The sequence below is a fragment of the Trichechus manatus genome, unplaced genomic scaffold (genome assembly GCF_000243295.1).
Source record: "Trichechus manatus latirostris isolate Lorelei unplaced genomic scaffold, TriManLat1.0 scaffold00197, whole genome shotgun sequence".
Taxonomy (NCBI): Eukaryota; Metazoa; Chordata; class Mammalia; order Sirenia; family Trichechidae; genus Trichechus; species Trichechus manatus.
Window position 1 is genome coordinate 763,633 of NW_004444133.1, and position 20,078 is coordinate 783,710.

At 38.4% G+C, this 20,078-nt stretch overlaps 1 protein-coding gene across 1 annotated transcript in view; it reads left to right on the plus strand.

The window, feature by feature from the left end:
- WDR70 (WD repeat domain 70) overlaps positions 1–20,078 on the plus strand; it is a 335,096-nt gene that overhangs the window by 28,179 nt on the left and 286,839 nt on the right. The window lies entirely within an intron of this gene.

The following is a 20,078-nucleotide window of genomic DNA, read 5'->3' on the forward strand; positions in this document are numbered from 1 at the left end:
CCATGAAAAATGGAAGCACAGATGACTGATGAAATGGATTTGAGTGAAAGGAGGAAATGGACACCTATTTCTGTAAGATCCATTGTAAATGCTTTGTGTAAACTTATTATTTAGGTGGTACTGGTGGTGCAATGGTTAAGTGTTTGGCTGCTAGCCGAAGGGTTGGCGGTTTGAACCCACCCAGTGGCTCTGCAGGAGAAAAGATCTGGCAGTCTGCTCCCATAAAGATTATAGTCAAGAAAACTCTATGGAGTAGTTCTTCTCTGTCACTTGGGGTTGCTATGAGTCGAAATTGACTCAATGGCACCTAACAACAACAAACTTATAATTTAGTTATAGAATAGTTTAATAATTGTAAGAGCTTCCCCAAGGTAGAATGAGATTAGTTAATACAGGTGTATAAATTATAGCTGCTTACCAACTATAGAGCCTGGTGGTGCAGTGGTTAAGTGCTTGGCTGCTAACCAAAAGGTTGATGGCTTGAACCCACCAGCTACTCCTCAGGAGAAAGATATGGCAGTCTGTTTCTGTAAAGATTCATCTTGGAAACCCTAGATGGCAGTTCTTCTCTGTCCTGTAGGGGCGCTGTGAGTCGGAATCGACTTGGTGGCAATGGGTTTGGTTTTTTGGGTTTGTTTACCAACTTACCTGGCAAATGAGGCAAAAATGTTGCAGTTTTCGCTTCTTAAAATAGTCTCACAAAACTGTTTTTTAAAAAGGTGATTGCTTTTATTGAGGTGTAATCTACATATAAAAATGTACCCACATCTTAAGGGTTCAGTTTGGTGAGTTTTAACAATTGTATATACTGTGTGTAACCACCTCCAAAACAAGATATAGGAAATTTCTGTCACCCAGGTAGTTCGTTGTACTCCCTTTCCATCACAAGACTTTAAAAATGAGGATTTGATAGCTGTAGAAGTGGAAGGAAAATTACCAGACTACATATCAATTACATATGAACTATACTGCTTGATTGTGATTTTTTTTTTTTTTAATGTGCGTTTTCCTTCAGTTGCTGGTTTAGGTTGTCTTTTGAGTGTAGCGTTACTGGTGAAATCACAGGATTGAAAATGTTTATGTTGTGTATTATAATTTTTCTGATGACAAGCTTGATTTTCAGTCGCTCTTGCTTTATTCCATTTCTCATATCTGTAATGGTACCAAAATTGTTCTTTCAAATAGAATGCAAGTGAACATGGTATGCAAACGGTTACTGAAATTTCAAACTTTCTACCAACTCTCAAATATTTAGAAGTATTTAGTGAGTATTTGAGTGTTTATTGTTATGATTTGAACTGCATAATTAAAAATTCAGGTGGGTAGGATCAGAGAAAAGAGATGAAAAATCATTTTTTAACCATTCCTATTACTCGTACATGGTTCTGATTTTTTTTAAGGTAAAGAATATTGTAACTTATAATTAAATGGAAACTTTGGAATTATCGAAGCTTTTTATTATCCTTGCTATCCTGTTCCCACTACTACAGAAAATTGAAAGTTGGGAGTTTTATGACTGTAACTAAAGGCTAGATGTAGCAGTGACTTTTTAGTTGTGAGCACCTGTTTTCCATGAACTTTGTCTGACTCTCTGGCTGGCACGTTCTGTGGTAGAGAGTCCAAGTTTGGGCCACCAGTATGCTTTTTTGTCTTGTAGTCTGTCTTCTCATCCCCTTGGCCTTGATCATTGCCAGCCACCTGTATCAGTCAGTCTCCCTCATGCCTAGGAAAAGGTTGGAGAATTAAAAGTGGGAAAAAAAACCTCTTTTAGTTCTGAGGAGCTGGTGTGAGAATGAGATGATTTATGGAAACACTTAATATAGGATTGATACATACTAAGCACTCAAAATTGCTACATTTCATTGTTTTCTTTATCAGTACCAATCTTTGATTAACTGCCACTTTTGATTAACTTGAAGGTTACTTGGAAGAAGTTTTTTTAAAAAAGAATATGAGGAAGCATAATAATTTTAACTTCAGAGGAGAATTAACGTCTTTTAAAAGAGTTATTTAATTACACCTGCAAGATTCTGTCAGCAGAGGATGCTAGAAGCTCTATTCCGAAATTCAGTGAATGTGTTTTTAATTTCCAAACTGCTAACACGTGGTCTTCATTCTTTAAAATGGACACTAGGGGGCAATAGAAGCATTTTGGCAAGAATCCATTTTTTTCCAACTGTCTCCTGTTCTTGAGTGGAAGGAAAAAAAATTATAAATAATGTCTTCTACAAATTGGAGCAAGTGAAATTTGTTGAGATTGAGATTAATCCTGGAATAATTACTTTTTTTGAAGAATAATGGAGAAAAAAAATTCTTTATAGTCTTGTGATTAGACAGTATTATCACGGATATATTTAAAATTTCTTATCTTGAAACTTTTTAGATAAATTACAGATTCCTGTATAGGATAAGGCTTGGAACAGGAATTTTAAGGATAGCCTCTTCATAATTTACTGTAATATTGAAATCCTTAAGATCAAATAAGAAGGCTATATAATTTATTTCTGTGATCACTAGAGTAATCTAAACTCTTAGAATGCATATTAGATCTTATCACTACCCTGTTTAAAAAACTCCGATTTTTTCCTATCACATTGTTAAGAAATCCAAGCTCCTTGCCTTGGCACCTAAAGACCTGCAGGACTTGATCTCTACAAATCTCTGACTTTATCTCCTTCCACTCTTTTGTCTTACTCACTCCTTTCTAGCCATACTGACTTTTCTGCTTTTCTTTGAACAGCTATGCTTGTTACTACCTAGAGCCTTTCTACTTAAACTCTTTCCTCTACCTGGAATAATGCCCAGAACTTCACATGACCCCCCACATTTCACTTGGATCTTTGTTCAAGTGTTACTTAACCTGATCCCCTGCTTTTCCTACGTGGTACATATCATTATCTGACATTTTTTTAAGGTTATGTTTCAAAAAAGTTGTTTCACTCTAGTAAAAATATACGTAACAGAACATTTGCCAATTCAACAGTTTTTACATATACAGTTCATTGATATTGATTACGTTCATCATGTTTTACAACCATCACCATTATCTGTTTCCATTATTAACAGAAACTCACTGCCCCCTGAGCAGTGACTTCCCCTTTCTGCCTCCCTCCCACCTCTGGTAACCACTAGTGAACTTTGGTCTCTATACATGTGCATATTCTAGACATTTCATATAAGTGGGATCATGCGATGTTTGTTTTTTGGTGACTGACTTATTTCACTCGGCATAATGTTTTCAAGATTTATCCATTTCTCTTTATGGCTGAGTAATATTCCATTGTATTTATCTACCACATTTTGTTTATCCATTAAGCTGTTGATGAATATTTAAGTTGTTTCCACCTTCTGGCTATTGTGAATAGTGCTACAATCAACACTGATGTACAGGTTTCTGTTTGTTTTCCTGCTTTCATTTCTTTTGGGTATATACCTAGGATTGAGATTACTGGGTCATTTGGTAGTTCTTTGTTCAGCTTTTTGAGGAACTACCAACTGTCTTCTACCATGGCTGTACCATTTTGCATTCCCACCAGCAATGGATGAGGGTTCCAGTTTCTCCACATCCTTGCCAACACCTGTTATTTTTCATTTTTTTGATCAAAGCCATTCTAGTGGGATGAGTTGGTATCCCATTTCTTTTTTTTTGCCTTTTAAGATGGATTTAATTTTAAAAATGTATGTGCAGAGTTTCAGAAATCAAAATTATAAGGCTTGAAGTTCTGTTCCACATTTTTTTTACCTTTCAGTCAGGATCTATCATGTTCCCAATCAAAACGTTCGATAATGGTAGCCAGGCACGATTCAGTTCTTCTGGTCTCAATGTTAGAGGAAGCAGTGGTTTATGGAGGTAATTAGTTCTGTAATCCAGTTGCTTCTCTGATTCTTAGATTTTCTTCTTCCTCTGTTGCTCCAAGTGAATAGAGACCAATTATTGTATCTTGGATGGCTGCTTGCAAGCTTTTAAGACCCCAGATACTATTCACTGAACTGGGAGGTAGAAAAGAACCTTTAAAAACAGTATTATGTCAGTTGACTGGATTGTCCTTGAGACCATGGTCCTAATCCTTCAAACTGAGAAGACCAGTTCCATGAGGTGTTTGATTATGTCTAAGTAGTATCAGCAGCTGTAGCCCATTTTTTTAATTGTTGATCCGAAATTATATATAACATAACGTTTACCACCAATCTGTCCTATTTCTTATGTACAGCTCAGTGATATCACTTACATTAGTCAAGTTGTGCAGTTTTCACACACATTCAGTGCCACCTTTTCCATCACCATAAACAAAAATTCACTACTACTTAGAGAATGATTTCTCTTCTTCCTTCCCACCCTCTGGTAACCATTTGTAATCATTGATCTCTAGGTCTTTACCTGTTCTTGTCATGTCATAAAAGTGAGATCATACAATATTTGTCTTTTTGTGATTGACTTATTTCATTCAGTATATATCTTCAAGGTTCATCCATGTTACAGCACATATCAGGGCCTCATTTTTCTTTATGACTGGGTAGTATTCCTTCCATTGTATGCATCTGCCCTGCATTTTGTTTATCCATTCATTCGTTAATGGGCAGTTAGGTTGTTTCTGTCTTTTTCCTATTGTGAGTAGTGCTGCAGTGAACATAGGTGTTCATGTCACGACTTTTAGATCCCTAGGGTATACACCTAGGAATGGAATTGCTGGGTCATATGGTAGTTCTATTTTCAATCTTTTGAGGAATTGCCGTACTATTTTCCACAAACGTTGTACCATCTTACGTTCCACCAACAATGGATAAGAGATCTGATCTCTCCATATCCTCATCAGCATGTGTTATTTTCTGTTTTTCATTTTTCTCATTGTGGTTTTGATTTGCATCTCCCTAATGGCTAATGGTGGCACAAATGGTTAAGCACTGGGCTAATAACTGAAAGGCTGGCTATTTGAACCCACCCAGAGGCACCTCCATATCTGCTTCTGGAAGGTCATAGCCATGAAAACCCTATGGAGCACAGTTCTACACTGAAACACATGGGGTTGCCATGAGTCAATCAATTTGATGGCAACTGTTTTTGCAGGGTCGCTGGGTGGTGCAAATGGTTTGTATTTGACTACTAACCAGAAGGTTGGCAGTTTGATCCCAACCAGCAGTACTGCAGAAGAAAGGCCTGGTGATCTGCTTCCATAAAGATTACAGCCAAGAAAACCCTATGGAGCTCAGTTCTGCACTCTAACTCGCTGGGTTGCTGTGAGTCAGAATTGACTTGACAGTAACGGGTTTGGTTTTTTTATTTTAATGGCTAATGATAAGTGTTTTTTCATGTGCTTCTTGGACATTTGTATGTCCTCTTTGGTAAAATGGCTATTCAAGTCCTTTGCCCATATTTTGACTGGGTTATTTGTCTTTTTGTTGCTAAGTTGTGGAGTCTCTATATATACATATAGATACATGTGTACATATATATGTGGAATCTATCTATGTATATATACATACAGATAGTGTCTACAACTTAACAACAAAAAGTCAAATTACCCAATCAAAATATATATACATATATGCATGTATATGTATATATATTGGATATTAAGTTCTTATCAGACATATGATTCCCCCAGATTTTCTCCCAATTGTAGATTGTCTCTTCACTTTGTTGCTAAAGTACTTTGATGAACAGAATTATTTAATTTTTATGAGGTCCCAATGATCTGTTTTGTGTTTTGTTGCTCGTGCTTTTGGTATTATACCTAATAGTCCATTGTTAAAAACTAGGTCTTGTAGCCATACCCCTGTGTTTGCTTCTAAGAGTTTTATGGTTTTAATTTTCACATTAGGTCTTTGATCTGTTTTGAATTGTTCTTTTATATGGTGTAAGGAATGTATCTTGCTTCAATTTCTGCATTTGGAAGTTTGATTTTCTCAGCACCATTTATTAAAGAGATCCTTCTTTCCACATTTAAAGGACATAGCACCCTTGTTGAAAATCAGTTGACCATAAATGTATTGGTTTATTTCTGGACTCTCTATTCTATTCCATTGGTCTATGTAAAAATGGTTACATGGGGGCATCTGATCTCTAACTTCATGAGGGGGAGAGAGAATCACCATCAGCATCAGTTGAAAGCTGATTCCCTTGAGGCGCAGATCAAATATACCTCCACCCTCTAACTTTTTTACCAATTCTGACACCAGCCGTCCTTCCATGGCATTCTCTACTTCTCTGCAGGCTTCAACAATTCATTGCAATGGCCGCACAGAACTCACAGACAAACCTCACGATTATGGGGTTTATTAGGGAAATAACAGGTTACAATTCAGGATCAGAAACGACTCAGGATACAGTTCTTTGATCAGGACAGCTTCCCAGCTGTGTCCGCAGGTAGGCCTTTCTCTGGCCCTTGGCCTCTCGGCCCCTTGGCCCCTTGGCCTCTTGGCTTCACAGCTTCGCCTCTGCCTGGCTTGGACAAATGTTACAAAGCTCTTTAGCTCCCCCAGATAAGTGCCAAGAGGCACCCCACTCTGCTAGCAAGCCTTGGCCCTAAGGTGCTCAGCTCTTCCGCTCCATGGGTTGGCAAGCCTAGCTCCTCTGACAAATGCCTGGAGGCACCCCACTCCACCAGGAATCCTCCTGCCTGAAGGCACTCAACTTTCTCACTCTGTGGTCCGGGAAGCCCGCTGCACTGTCTCCTGGTTCTGCTGCTTGCTGCTTCTCACTATCTCTCACTGTTTCTGGTGTCACAGCTCTCTCTCTCTGACTCCTGGGTCTAGGAGGTTCTCAGTGCTGTATGGGACACACTTCACTCCTAGCTCTTCTTAATGGTAGTGAGGTCTCCCCGTCCACCTCTGGGATGGCTCATTTTAAGCCTAGATGAATGGCAAAACTGACCAGTCTCCTTGTTAGGGTTCCATATACTTTATTTGCACGGTTCCACCCCCACAAGGGTGCCATGCTTCTTATTTGCATTATTAGCAAGCTGTACAATTCCCTTGGTGGGCCCCAAGCACCTTGTTTGCATAGCCACCCAATCATTTGGTGGGATTTACAAAACTATGGCGAGAAAGGCCATAGAAAAGTGATCCACTGAACTGCAGTCTGTATGTCTATCATTATATCAGTACCAAGCTGTTTTGCTTATTATAGCTTTGTAGTATGTTTTGAAATCTGAAAATGTGACTCCTTCTACTTCGTTCTTCTTCTTCAAGATTGCTTTGGCTATTTGGGGTACCAAAGGGTTGGCTTTTCCACATATAAGTTTGAGGGTTGGCTTTTCCACTTATAAATTTGAGAATTGGCCTTTTCATTTCTGAGTAGTGGTTTTTTATTTGATACAACAAACATATTCTGTGCACCATCTGTGTGAATGACACTGCTGTATAGATCATATCTTTATTCTCAGAAATTAGGGTATAGTGGGGAAGTTAGACTAGTTTATGCAGATAATACAAAGCAAAATTTAAGTTCTATGAAAAAGGCAGACCAAAAAAAACAAACCAAACCTGTTGCCATCAAGTTGATTCTGACCCATAATGACCCTACAGGACAGGGTGGAACTGCCCCATGGGGTTTCCGAGGAGCTCCTGGTGCATTGGAACTGTTGACCTTTTGGTTAGCAGCCATAGCTCCTAACCACTATGCCACCAGGGTTGGAAAAAAAAAAAGGGCAGGGGAATACTTTTTATCTGACTGTTTAATTATAGTCTCCTGAGTTACAAGTTGTTTTCACATACAAATATTCAGCATTAAGTGGGGGCAATGGTTGTTTAATGATAGAATTCTTATCTTCCATGCAGGAGACCTGGGTTTGATTTCTGGCCAGTGTACCTCATGTGCAGCCACGACCATTTCTCAATGGGGGTTGTGTGTTGCTATGATGTGAATAGGTTTCATTGGAGCTTCCAGAGTAAGACAGACTAGTAAGAAAGACCTGAAGATCAACTTCTGAAAATCACCCAGTGAAAACCCTGTGGATCACAGTGGTCCAATTCACAACCTATTGTGGGGATGGCGCAGGACTGGGCAGTGCTTCGTTCCACTGTACATGGGGTTGCCATGAGTTGCAGGTGACTGGATGGTAGCTAATAAAAAAAAACAACATTCAGCATTAAAGACTTGTAACCATCTGTCAATATAATGTACATACAGTGAGTTGCAAATCTTGCAGAAGATACAGAATTTCATTAAGTGTATGGAAGTTATGTTAAAAGAAGTCCTCCACTCCACCCAGAGCTATTGTCAAATGATGATCTGATTGAGTTAGATTAGTTCCAAATTGAAGAAGAGAAAATTGACAAGGAGGATGAATGATTTGAATATTATAGAATTAAGAGCTTTTAAGAAAATTGATGAAGGCCTTGAATATTTTTTGTAAAAAATTGGCCTCTTATAATAATCCTTTCTGTTTTTAAGAATTTACTTGGGACTGCTTAGGTTTTTATCTCATTTTGTTTTCTGCCTTCCCAATTATAAAGTATTCTTAAGAACAAGGGTCACGTAATTATTTCATGCAGTCCTCCAAATGTAGTGCGAAGGTATTGAAAAACATGCTTCAGTTTTTTCAGTGTTAACAAATATAGCCATAGAAATGTACATATCAGTTTTTCAGTTTACGTAGGTATAAACACAGTATTTGAAAGTAAAAAACAGCTCCGTTGGTACTTGTCTTACCTTTACATGGGTAAAAGTAGAAAATTTGCATGTGTTAATCTTAAAGAATTCTTAACACTTTAATATTATAATTCAAAAGAGTGCTTTTAAAGGATATTTACAAAATCATGAATAGTTACCAACATTGATGTAAGTTGTCTTTTAGTGGAATTAAGTGCTTTTCTGTTATCATGATTTTAAAGTTTGTATTTGAATAAATTTTACGTTTTTGAAGTGCCAAATTGATGAATAGCGTGCAAGTACATATAAAAGTGGCAACAACAGAGCTGACTTTTTTGATTCTTCTATAGACCTTGGTCCTTATTTGGAAAGACATTTTGTTCATAGTATTTGTGCTGAGTGATAGAAGTGCAGCTAATTGTGAATTTGAAATGAGACCAAGACCACCAAGTTGAATCACAGAGCCTACCAGGAAGCTGTTGGATGGTGATTTTGCCTTTTCACTACTGATCTGGACTGGAATCAGGAAGTCTTTTATTTCCTTTGCATCCCATAGTGCCTTGCACGCTGTAAATGAGGGTTAAATGTTCATTTTGATTAAACAAAGAAATTGTGGCACAGTCTTTGTTTTTACTATCATAATATAGAATGCTCCAGCAAACCAGAAATTCATTGTTAAACTACAGTCTGTATTTACAGTCTCCTTTGTTTGATTTATGATAAAAAATAAGCATAATCTCAAGCCTAGAGCCAAATAATAGTAATGATGGGTAGTGGATACTACCTTTGTGCAAAAATTTTCTAAACACTTAAGGTAAATTAACTCATTTAATCCTCCCAGTGCCCCTGTGAAGTGAAGGTACTGTTACCTCTTTGAAAACTGACACTCAGAGACACTAAGAAACTTCTCCAAGGCCCACCCATTAGTAAATGATGGAGCTAGGTTTCAAATCTTGGTAATCTACCCCAGAATCCTTTACCCATTATGTGCTTACCCATTATGCCCTAGTATACTACTGGTTGTGGTATTTAAGGCTCTCAGTGACCTGTCCTGCCTCCCAGGGTCATGTGTTGCCTCTCTCCTAAACTCTCCCTGTATCCCATCCATACCAACCATAAACTGTTTGATACATTCCAACATGCATTTTCTTCTGTCTGGACCCTTTACCTCAGAGCCACTACTTAGTACAACCACATTCATAAGGCAGTCTATGTAAACAGTGGCCCCTGGAGGTATAGGTGCAGACCACACCATTCTTCATCTAGGAAGAACCTTTTCATTTTTTGGGATCTACCTTAAGCTAGATCCTTCATGAAAACTCTTCACTGACCCACAAAAGCAGAGTTGAATACCTCTTCCTTTTGCTATCTCTGCATTTATTACATTACTCTGTTAGTTTACATTTTTTGTAACAGCTATATTGAGATAGTTCACATACCATAAAATTCACTCTCTTAAAGTACACATATCAGTGGTTATTATATTCACACAGTTGTGCAGCCATCACCACTATCTAATTCCAGAACATTTTTATCACCCCAAAATGAACTCCTATACGCATTAGCTATCACTCCTCATCCCTCTGTCCCCCTACCACCAATACCACTAATCTACTTCCTGTCTTTATGGATTTGCCTATTCTGGACATTTTATGTAAATGGAATCATACAATATGTGGTATTTTGTGACTGGCTTCTTTCACTTAACAATCTTTTCAAGATTCATCTGTTTTGTAGCATGTATGGTATGTCATTCTTTCTTATTGCTGAATAAGATTCCATTATATGGATATACATTGCAGGGTAAGTCCTGGAGTTTTCCAGGTACTGCCAAGGTATCTTTTTGTGTTCATCATGCCTTTTTTTTTTTTATTCCTGTGAATGCTTTCAGTATGTTGCTTAATAACAAAGGACAGTGTGTAATGGTTTTCATAACCTTTTTAAAGTAAGAAAATGTGAAGTTTGGGGGCTTGTAGTTATTATCCTACTTTTGCAGCACAGTATTTCTGTAGATAATATAAATTTGAACTTTGAATTTTGGAAGTATACGGTACATATTCAAAATTAAGCTAAACTGTAGTTGCTTTTAATACCTTCAAAAGGCTTAGTAGTCTTTTAGGTTTTCAGTTTTCCATAAGGAGAGATCAGTAGTTTTAACACCATGTAATGGTAGTAGAAACTGGGGCATAGCAGTTGGATCTGCAGATTGCACAGTTGTGAAATATATTAGGCTCTGGGCTTCCTGATTCCCGGTTTGGTATTATTTTTCCCCAATTTGCATGTTGAAGCTGCATATCAGAATCACTGAAGGAGTTTTTAAAATACAGATTTAGTGGATTTAGAGTTGAACTAGTAACTTGTACTTTTTTCCTAAGGCTTGTGAGATGATTCTTATGCAGCTAGATCCATAATGAAACATTTGTGAACCACTGTGCACTAGTAGAGTGACACAGATGGTTTGCTCTTGGCTACTAACCCAAAGGTTGGCTGTTCAAATCCACCCAGTGATGCCATGGAAGAAAGTCCTGGAGATCTGCTTCCATAGATTATAATCAATAAAACCCTATAGAGTGAAGTTCTGCTCTGAAGCACATGGAGTTGCCAGAAGTTGGAATTGACTCAGTGGTCATTAGTAGAGGACTTCTTTGCAGTGGTATGAACTTAGCTCCTTGTCTTTTTTTTTTTTTTAACTGGGGTATGTCACTGACACCTCTTTGTTGTTGTGTGCTGTAGAGTTGATTCCAGCTCATAGTGATTATGTTTCTTGGCCATCCTCAAGTAATGTAAGGGCCTGAAAGGGGAAGAAGTTAAGTTTTGAGCAGTTGAGTATATGTCCTTTAATATTCACCACTCTTAGAAATGTCCAGTTAAAGATTTAAATTAAAGATATATGTTTACTATATACTGCTTTGGAGGCTGGCTTGCTAAAGATCAGGAAAGAATAGAGTTTCTACTTGGGGTGTGTTTGAATCAGGGACAGGGTGGTTCAGTGGTAGATTTCTCACCTTCCATGTGGGAGATCCAAGTTTGATTCCTGGCCAATGCACCTGAAGTGCAGCCACCACTTGTCATTGGAGGCTTGCGTGTTGCTATGATGCTGCACAGGTTTCAGCTGAGCTTTTAGACTGAGACTTACTGGGAAGAAAGGCCTGGCGATCTATGTCTGAAAATCAGCCAGTGAAAGCTGTATGAATCACAGTGGTCCAATCAGCAAGCATTTATGGGAATGGTGTAGGACCAGCCAGCGTTTTGTTCTGTTATGCATGGGGTCACCATAATTCTGTGGCCAGTGCAGTGACAGCTAACAATAACAGTGGATATACCACACTTTGTTTATCCATTCTTCGGTTGATGCATATTTGGGTTGTTTCCATTTTTGTTAGCTATTTTCAATAATGCTACACTGAACATTTGTGTACAAGTTTTTGTATGAATGTATATTTTAATTTCTTTTGGATATGGTAGCTCTGTGTTGAACCTTTTGAGGAGCTATTAAACAGTTCCCAAAGTGGCTGTGCCATTTTACAATCCCACCTGCAATGTATGAGGGTTCCAGTTTCTCTGCATCCTCACCAGCGCTTGCGATTGTCTTTTTTACGTTAGCTGTCCTAATGGGTATTAAGTGGTATTTCATTGTGGTTTTGATTTGCATTTTCCTAATGGCTAATGATGTTGACTGTCTTTTCATTTGTGTATCTTATTTGGAGGAATGTCTATTCAGATTCTTTGACCATTTTTCAAATCATCACATCTTTGCTATTATTATCTTTTTCTTTTTTTTGAATATAGCCACCTTGTTGTTGTTATTGTTAGCTGCCATCAAGTTGGCCACCGACTCATGGCGACCCCATGTGTTATAGAGTAGAACTGCTACATAGGGTTTTCTTAGCTGTAATCTTTACGGAAGCAATTCACCAAGCCTTTCTTAAGTGGAGCTCCTGGGTGCATTCAAGCTACTAGCCTTTAAGTTAGTAGCCGATTGCAAACCATTGGTGCCACCCAGGCTCCTATATGTTAGCCCATTTTTCAATTGGCTTATTTGTCTTTTTATTATTTAGTTGTATGGGTTCTTTATGAAAACCTTATGAATAGCAGCAGAGCATTGTCTAATATGGTGCCAGAAGATGAGCCCCTTAGGTTGTAAGGCACTCAGAATACTAGTGGGGAAGAGCTGCCTCTTTAAAGTAGAGTCAACCGTAATGATGTGGATGGAGTAACTTTCAGAACTGTCATTTGCCGATGTCGCACAACTCAAAATGAGAAGAAACAGCTGCAAACATCCATTAATAATTGGAACATGGGAAGTACTAAGTATGAATCTAGGAAAAATGGAAGTTGTCAAAAATGAAATGAAATGCTTGAAGATAGATATCCTAGGCATTAGTAAGCTGAAATGGACTGGTATTGGCCATCTTGAATTGACAGTCATATGGTCTACTATACTGGGAATGACAAATTGAAAAGGAATGGTGTTGCGATCATTATCAAAAAGAACATTTCAAGATCTGTCCTGAAATACAGTGCTGTCAGTGATCGGATAATATCCATATGCCTACAAAGAATACGACTATTCTTCAAACTTATGCACCAACCGGTAAGGCCAAAGATGAAGAAACTGAAGATTTTTACCAACTTCTGCAGCCTGAAATTGATCAAGCTTGCAATCAAGATGCATTGATAATTACTGGTGATTGGAATGCGAAAGTTGTAAACAAAGAAGAAAGATCAGTAGTTGGAAAATCTGGCCTTGGTAATAGAAACAATGCTGAAGATTGCATGAGAAAGTTTTGCAAGACCAGCGACTTATTCATTTGAAATACCTTTCTTCAACAACATAAACAGTGACTCTATACATAGACCTCATCAGATGGAATACACAGGAATCAAATTGACTACATCTGTGGAAAGAGGTGATGAAGCTCAATATCATCAGTCAGAACAAGGCCAGGGGCCAACTGCGGAACAGACCATCAATTACTCATATGCAAGTTCAAGGTGAAGCTGAAGTAAATTAGAACAAGTCCACGAGAGCCATAGTACGACCTTGAATATATCCGACCTGAATTTAGAAACCATCTCAAGAATAGATTTGACACACTGAACACTAATAACCAGGTGAATTGTGGGATGACATCAAGGACATCATACATGAAGAAAGCAAGAGGTCATTAAAAAGACAGGAAGGAAAGAAAGACCAAAATGAAGGTCAGAAAAGACTCTGAAACTTGCTCTTGAATGTAGAGCAAAAGCAAATGAAAGAAATGATGAAGTAAAAGAGCTTTACAGAAGAAGAGCAGCTTGAGAAGAAAAAGTATTATAATGAAGTGTGCAAAGACATGGAGTTAGAAAACCAAAAGGGAAGAACATGCTCAGCATTTCTCAAGCTGAAAGACCTGAAAAAAAATTCAAGCCTCAAGTTGCAATATTGAAGGGTTCTATGGGCAAAATATTGAACGACGCAGGAAGTTTCAAAAGAAGATAGAAGGAATACACAGTTACTGTACCAAAAAGAATTGGTCGATGTTCAACTATTTCAAGAGGTAGTGTATGATCAAGAGCCGATGGTACTGAAGGAAGAAGTCCAAGCTGCACTGAAGGCATTGGCAAAAAACAAGGCTCCAGGAATTGATGGAATACCTGTTGAGATGTTTCAACAAATGGATGCCACGCTGGAAGCGCTCGTCTGTGCCAGAAAATTTGGAAGACAGCTACCTGGCCAACCAACTGGAAGAGATCCATATTTGTGCCCATTCCAAAGAAAGGTGATCCAACAGAATGTGAAAATTATTGAACAATATCATTAACATCACACGGAAGTAAAATTTTGCGGAAGATCATCCAAAAATGGTTGCAGCAGTACATTAACAGGAACTGCCAGAAATTCAGGCCGGATTAAGAAGGGGGTGTGGGATGAGGCATATCACTGCTGATGTAAGATGGATCCTGCCTAAAAGCAAGAGAATACCAGAAAGATCTTTACCTGTGTTTTTTTGAGTATGCAAAAGCATTCAACTATGTGAATCATAACAAATTGTGGATAACACTGCTAAGAATGGGAATTCCAGAACACTTAATTGTGGTCATGAGGAACCTGTTTGTAGACCAAGGGGCAGTCATTTGAATAGAACAAGGGGATACTGCATGGTTTAAAATCAGGAAAGGTGTGTGTCAGGGATGTATCCTTTCACCGTACTTACTTAGTCCATATACTGAACAAATAACCTGAGGAGCCAGACTATATGAGTAAATACTCAGTATCAGGATTGGAGGAAGACTTATTAACAACATGAGATATGCAGATGACACAGCCTTGCTTGCTGAAGAGAGGAAGAGCCTCTACGAGATGGATTGACACAGTGGCTACAACAGCGGCCCAACCATAGCAACAATTGTGAGGATGGCGCAGGACTGGGCAATGTTTTGTTCCATTGTACGTAGTCATGTTTATGGATTGAGTTATGTCCTCCAAAATATGTGTTGTAAAATCTAACCTCTATGCATGTGGTTGTGGAGCCTTGGTGGTGTAGTGGTTAAGAACTTGGCTGCTAACCAAAAGGTCGGCAGTTCGAATCCACTAGCTGCTCCTTGGAAATCCTATGGAGGCAGTTCTGCTCTGTCCTTAGAGGGTCGCTGTGAGGTGGAGTCGACTCAATGGCAGTGGATTTGGTTTTTGGTTTATGCATGTGGTTATAATCCCATTTGAGTATAGGTTGTCTATGTTATGTTAACGAGATGGGATTAGTGTAGGGTGTGTCTTGAGTCAATCTCTTTTGAGATATAAAAAAGATTAAACAAGCAAGCAGAGCAGAAAAGGGGTAAAATAGATGCCAAGACACATGGAGATCTCCAAGGAACCAGGAAGCAGAAGCTGAAGAGACAAAGACCTTCTTCCAGAGCTGACAGAGAGAGACAGCCTTCCCCTAGAACCAGCACCCTTAATTTGGTCTTCTAACCTCCTAAACTGTGAGGAAATTAATTTCTGTTTGTTAAAGGCACCCAGTTATGGTATTTTTGTTATAGCAGCTCAGGATAACTAAGACAGAATTTGGTACTGGGAGTTGGGTTCTGCTCTAACAGATACCTAAAATGTCAAAGTGGTTTTGGAATTGGGTAATGGGTAGGGGCTGGAACAGTTTTAAGGTGCTTAATAGTAAAAGCCTAGATTGCCTTAAAGAGACTGTAGAATTATGGATATCAAAGGCAATTTTGGTGAGGGTTCAGAAGGAAATGAGGGGGACTATAGAGAAAGTCTCTGTCATCTTAGAGAATGCATATGGTGCCAGCAACAGAATGTTGCTAGGAAGGTGGCTGTTAAATATGCTTCTAGTGAGGCTTAAAAAAGAAAATGATGAACATGTGATTGGACAATGGAGGAAGGATGATGCTTTTTAATGCAGTGGCAGAGAACTTGTCTGAATTATATTCAAATGTTTGGTGAAGGTAGAAGTTATAAATGATGAATTTGGATATTTGGCTAATGAGATTTCTAAGCAAGATCTTAAAGGGCTCTGTTGTTTCTCCTTGCCACTTACAGTAAAATGCGAGAGGAAAGAGGTAGACTTAAAAATGAACTGTGCAAAATAAAAACAAAATGTAAAGATCTGGAAAATTATGTTGTACAAACTAAGGACATATGTCCTAGGATGTTCACCAAGGATGTGGCTACGCAGTCTTTTGTTAAAGAGATTAAGCCTGTGATTGATGGATCTAACCAACTACCACAGCAGAAAACCCATAAGTTTAGACTGAAGGGGACAAAGATAGAACAAAAGGAGAGAATACTGTCTGTAGAACTGTTGGAAGGGGCATGAGAAGCAGGGTCTTCTCTGTTTCAAAGGGTGGGGCCACGGTTTCCTGGATCTCAAAGTGTGGGGCCATAGCCGCCTAGGTTTCAAAGAGTCGGATGTTTGCCAACTTTGTTCTGAAGTGTGGGGCTGCTGGTAAGGTGTGCCGGGGGGATGGGGCCAAAGCCCAAAGCTGATGGGGCAGGGCTGCCATGTCCAAGACACAGAAGAATGGGTCCTGCCAAGGTCAAGGGGGTGGAGTCATCACTCAGATGGACTAGGAGAATGGAGCTGCCCAAAGCCAAGGGAGCAGAGTTGCCATCACAGTGGGCCTGGCAGGCAGTGCTGAAGCCCAGGGCTGAGGGATCTCCACCCAGAATCCAGAGGGCGTGGCCAACACCTAGAGTCTGAAGGGCAGGGCCATTACCCAGATGGTTTCAAAGTACAGAGGATTATTTTCAAGCCTTTAGAGCTAATGTAAATCGTTCTACTGGGGTTTGGACTTGCTTTGTGCCTGTTATTCCTTCTTTCCCTCTAGTTTCTTCCATTCGTAATGGAAATGTCTACCTTGTGCCTGTTTCAACATTGTACTTGGGAAACAGATAACTTGTAGTCTGTATTTCACAGATTCACAAATGAAGAGGAATTTTGGCCCAGGATAGAAAATGCCTAAAGTCTCACCCATATTTGATTTACATGTCTCAGAAGTTGAGATTTTGGACTTAGAGTTGATTTAAGATTTTTGCGATGATGTGATGGGGTAATGTGTTTTGCATATGGCAAGGAGATGAATTTTAGGGGGCCAGAGGGTGGAATGTTATGGATTGAATTTTGTCCCCCCAAAATGTGTATTGTCAATCCTAACCTCTGTGCCTGTGGTTATAATCCCATTTGAGAATGGGTTGTCTTTGTTATGTTAATAAGGCAGGATTAGTGTAGGGTGTATTTTGAGTCTATTTCTTTTGAGATATAAAGGAGATTAAACAAGTGAGCAGAGCAGAGATGGGGTAAGATAGATGCCAAGATAGGAGAGATCTCCAGGGAACCAGGAAGCAGAAGCTGAAGAGACAAAGACCTTCCTCCAGAGTTTATATAGAGAGAAAGCCTTCCCCTTGAGCTGGTACCCTGAATTTAAACTTCTAACCTCCTAAACTGTAAGAAAATAAATTTGTTTGTTAAAGCCACCCACTTGTGGTTATTCTGTTATAGCAGCACTAGATAACTAAATCAGACGCTATGATTTGGAGCCTACTCCAGGGCACCCAACAACAACAACCAGAACATTGTGATGGCATCCTATGTTTACAAGTACAGCCCTATGACAAATTTTGAGGTCCATGAGGATAGAGTGTGTAAGTTTCTTATTTTGGGATTCTTAGTGTTTAGCGTAGTACCTGGCACTTATGCTTTATTAGGTACAGTTCTTATTAAGTTTGGCTGAAAGTACACAGAAAAAATTTCAAGAGTGGATGTAAAATTTTATGAATAGCTAATAGGTCCTTTCATTTTAGAATTATATGTAAACAGACTATGATAAATATAAATCCTGATTATTTTTTCTTACGGATCTCATGCTTGTTTTCTGTAAAACTGCTATTATTAGGCAATCTTTATATTTTCTGTTAAACATAAATATATTTTGGGTACTTACTATATGTCAGGCCCTGTGCTAGGTAGTGATATAAATCAAGATATAGTACCTGTGCTCAGCAAATTTGCAGACTAGTGAGGAGATGGCAAATACACAGAATCTGCTTTTGTTCTTTAGCAAGAAATGCCCAGAAGCAATTTAAAATATTTGGCTGTAGTGGTGGTGGCTTTAGATATGAAAAATGTGATTCAGTGTTAATAATCCCGTATTTGGTGGGATGAATGGGGTGTAAAATTGCTAGAGTTGGAATTGTTGAATGGATCCAAGTTTGTTTTTTGAAATGCCTTTAATTTTTACTATCCCTTTGATATTCTGGTGGTTGTGAAGCATATTTGTGCTTTTGCATGTATGCAAAGCTTTGTTAAATTAGATGCAATATCTATTCTGTGTGTTAGGTTTTTGAAAGAGCTGTAGCAGAGGAGACAGATAAAGACACAGCTGTGTCACCTAATCAGATAAATGTAAAAAACAAATTATGACTCAGGCTTCTTTTGTTTTCCCAAATAAACCTAATTTGACTGAAACCTTGACACGTCTTGTAGTTAAACTCATCATAGAATGTCATGAAAAACTGAAGTTGTACACAGTTAAATGACTTACTGAAGGTTATAAGTGAGGTTAATAACAGAGTCCTGTCCAGATTCCGGGAGCCCTGGTGGTACAGTGGTTAAGCGCTTAGCTGCTAACCAAAAGCTCCCTAGTTTGAACCCACCAGCTGCTCCGTGGGAGAAGGCTGTGGCAGTCGGCTTCCGTAAAGATTTACAGCCTTGGAAACCCTATGGGTCAGTTCTGTTCTGTCCTATAGGGTTGCTATGAGTTGGAATCGACTCGATGGCAGTGGGTTTGGTCTAGATTTTAGGTCTTCTGATCTACAGAGCAAATAAGAAGAGCTGAAATAGTCTTAAAATTATCCTTAAAAAGGATGTCAGGAAAAGGTGTCATTTGAAAGTAGATATTTTATTTGATATAAATTCTCTTGGCTTATTACCTGTCATTATTATATGATATATAAACATAGAAAATTATCATCTTTGTGTTTATGGAGAATATCATGCAGTTCTTTATAAAAGAATATAATTTCTGGTAAAGTGTGAAAATGAACTATCCTTTTTGAGTTTCTCAGACTGCACACGAGTATAATAAAAGTTATTTAACATACCCTCAAGTCAGGTTACTGAGAAATGTGCTCCAAGATTGAATCTTGCAATAGGGCACAAACGTTTTGAAGGTAATTTAGAAGTGGCTTGGGAAAATTACTAATCGAAGGATTGGAAGCAGCTGTGAGAACTAGATAAGAAATTGTGTTTCCTGCAATATTTTAGACATGTAACTTTATCTTTTTGGAGGAAGATTGTAAACATTTGATGAATGATTTGTTTGGAAGCTTAACTAAAGTTTATTAGAACATTTAGAAATATATTTTCAGGGTTAATGCTACACATCATTTTAATATTTTGAATCTAACATTTGCCAGCTTTTGTGGAAGAAAACAGCCAAAACTTACTTTTGATGAATCTTTGGGCTTGGAGTGAGTACAATGAATTCATTAAAGTTTTTAGCTTCAGTGCTTTAAAAAGTGGTGAATATTCGATGTTCATTTTACCTTATTTTACCCATAGCACAAAACCTATGATTTGTATATCGTAGATATTCAAAGGAGCCCTGTTGACGCAGTGGTTAAGAGCTCGGCTGCTAACCATAAGGTTGGCAGTTGAATCCCATCAGCTGATCCTTGGAAACCCTATGGAGCAGTTCTACTCTGTCCTATAGGGTCGTTGTGAGTCAGAATCCACTCGACAGCAACGAGTTTGGTTTTTTGGTAGGTATTCAAGAAGCTTTATTGAGTAGCTAATCTGTCTCATAGGATTATCTTGAAAATTAAATGAAACAATGCGATTAAAGAGTTTTCAGCAGTCTGCCAGATGCTTAACATACATTTTCTCATTTATATTAATTTCATGCAGTCAGATTTACCAGTTATTTATTATGAAGTCTGCATTTTGTGTCTTCCTTAGACAAGGTTTTTTCATACCAAGATCATAAAAATTATCCA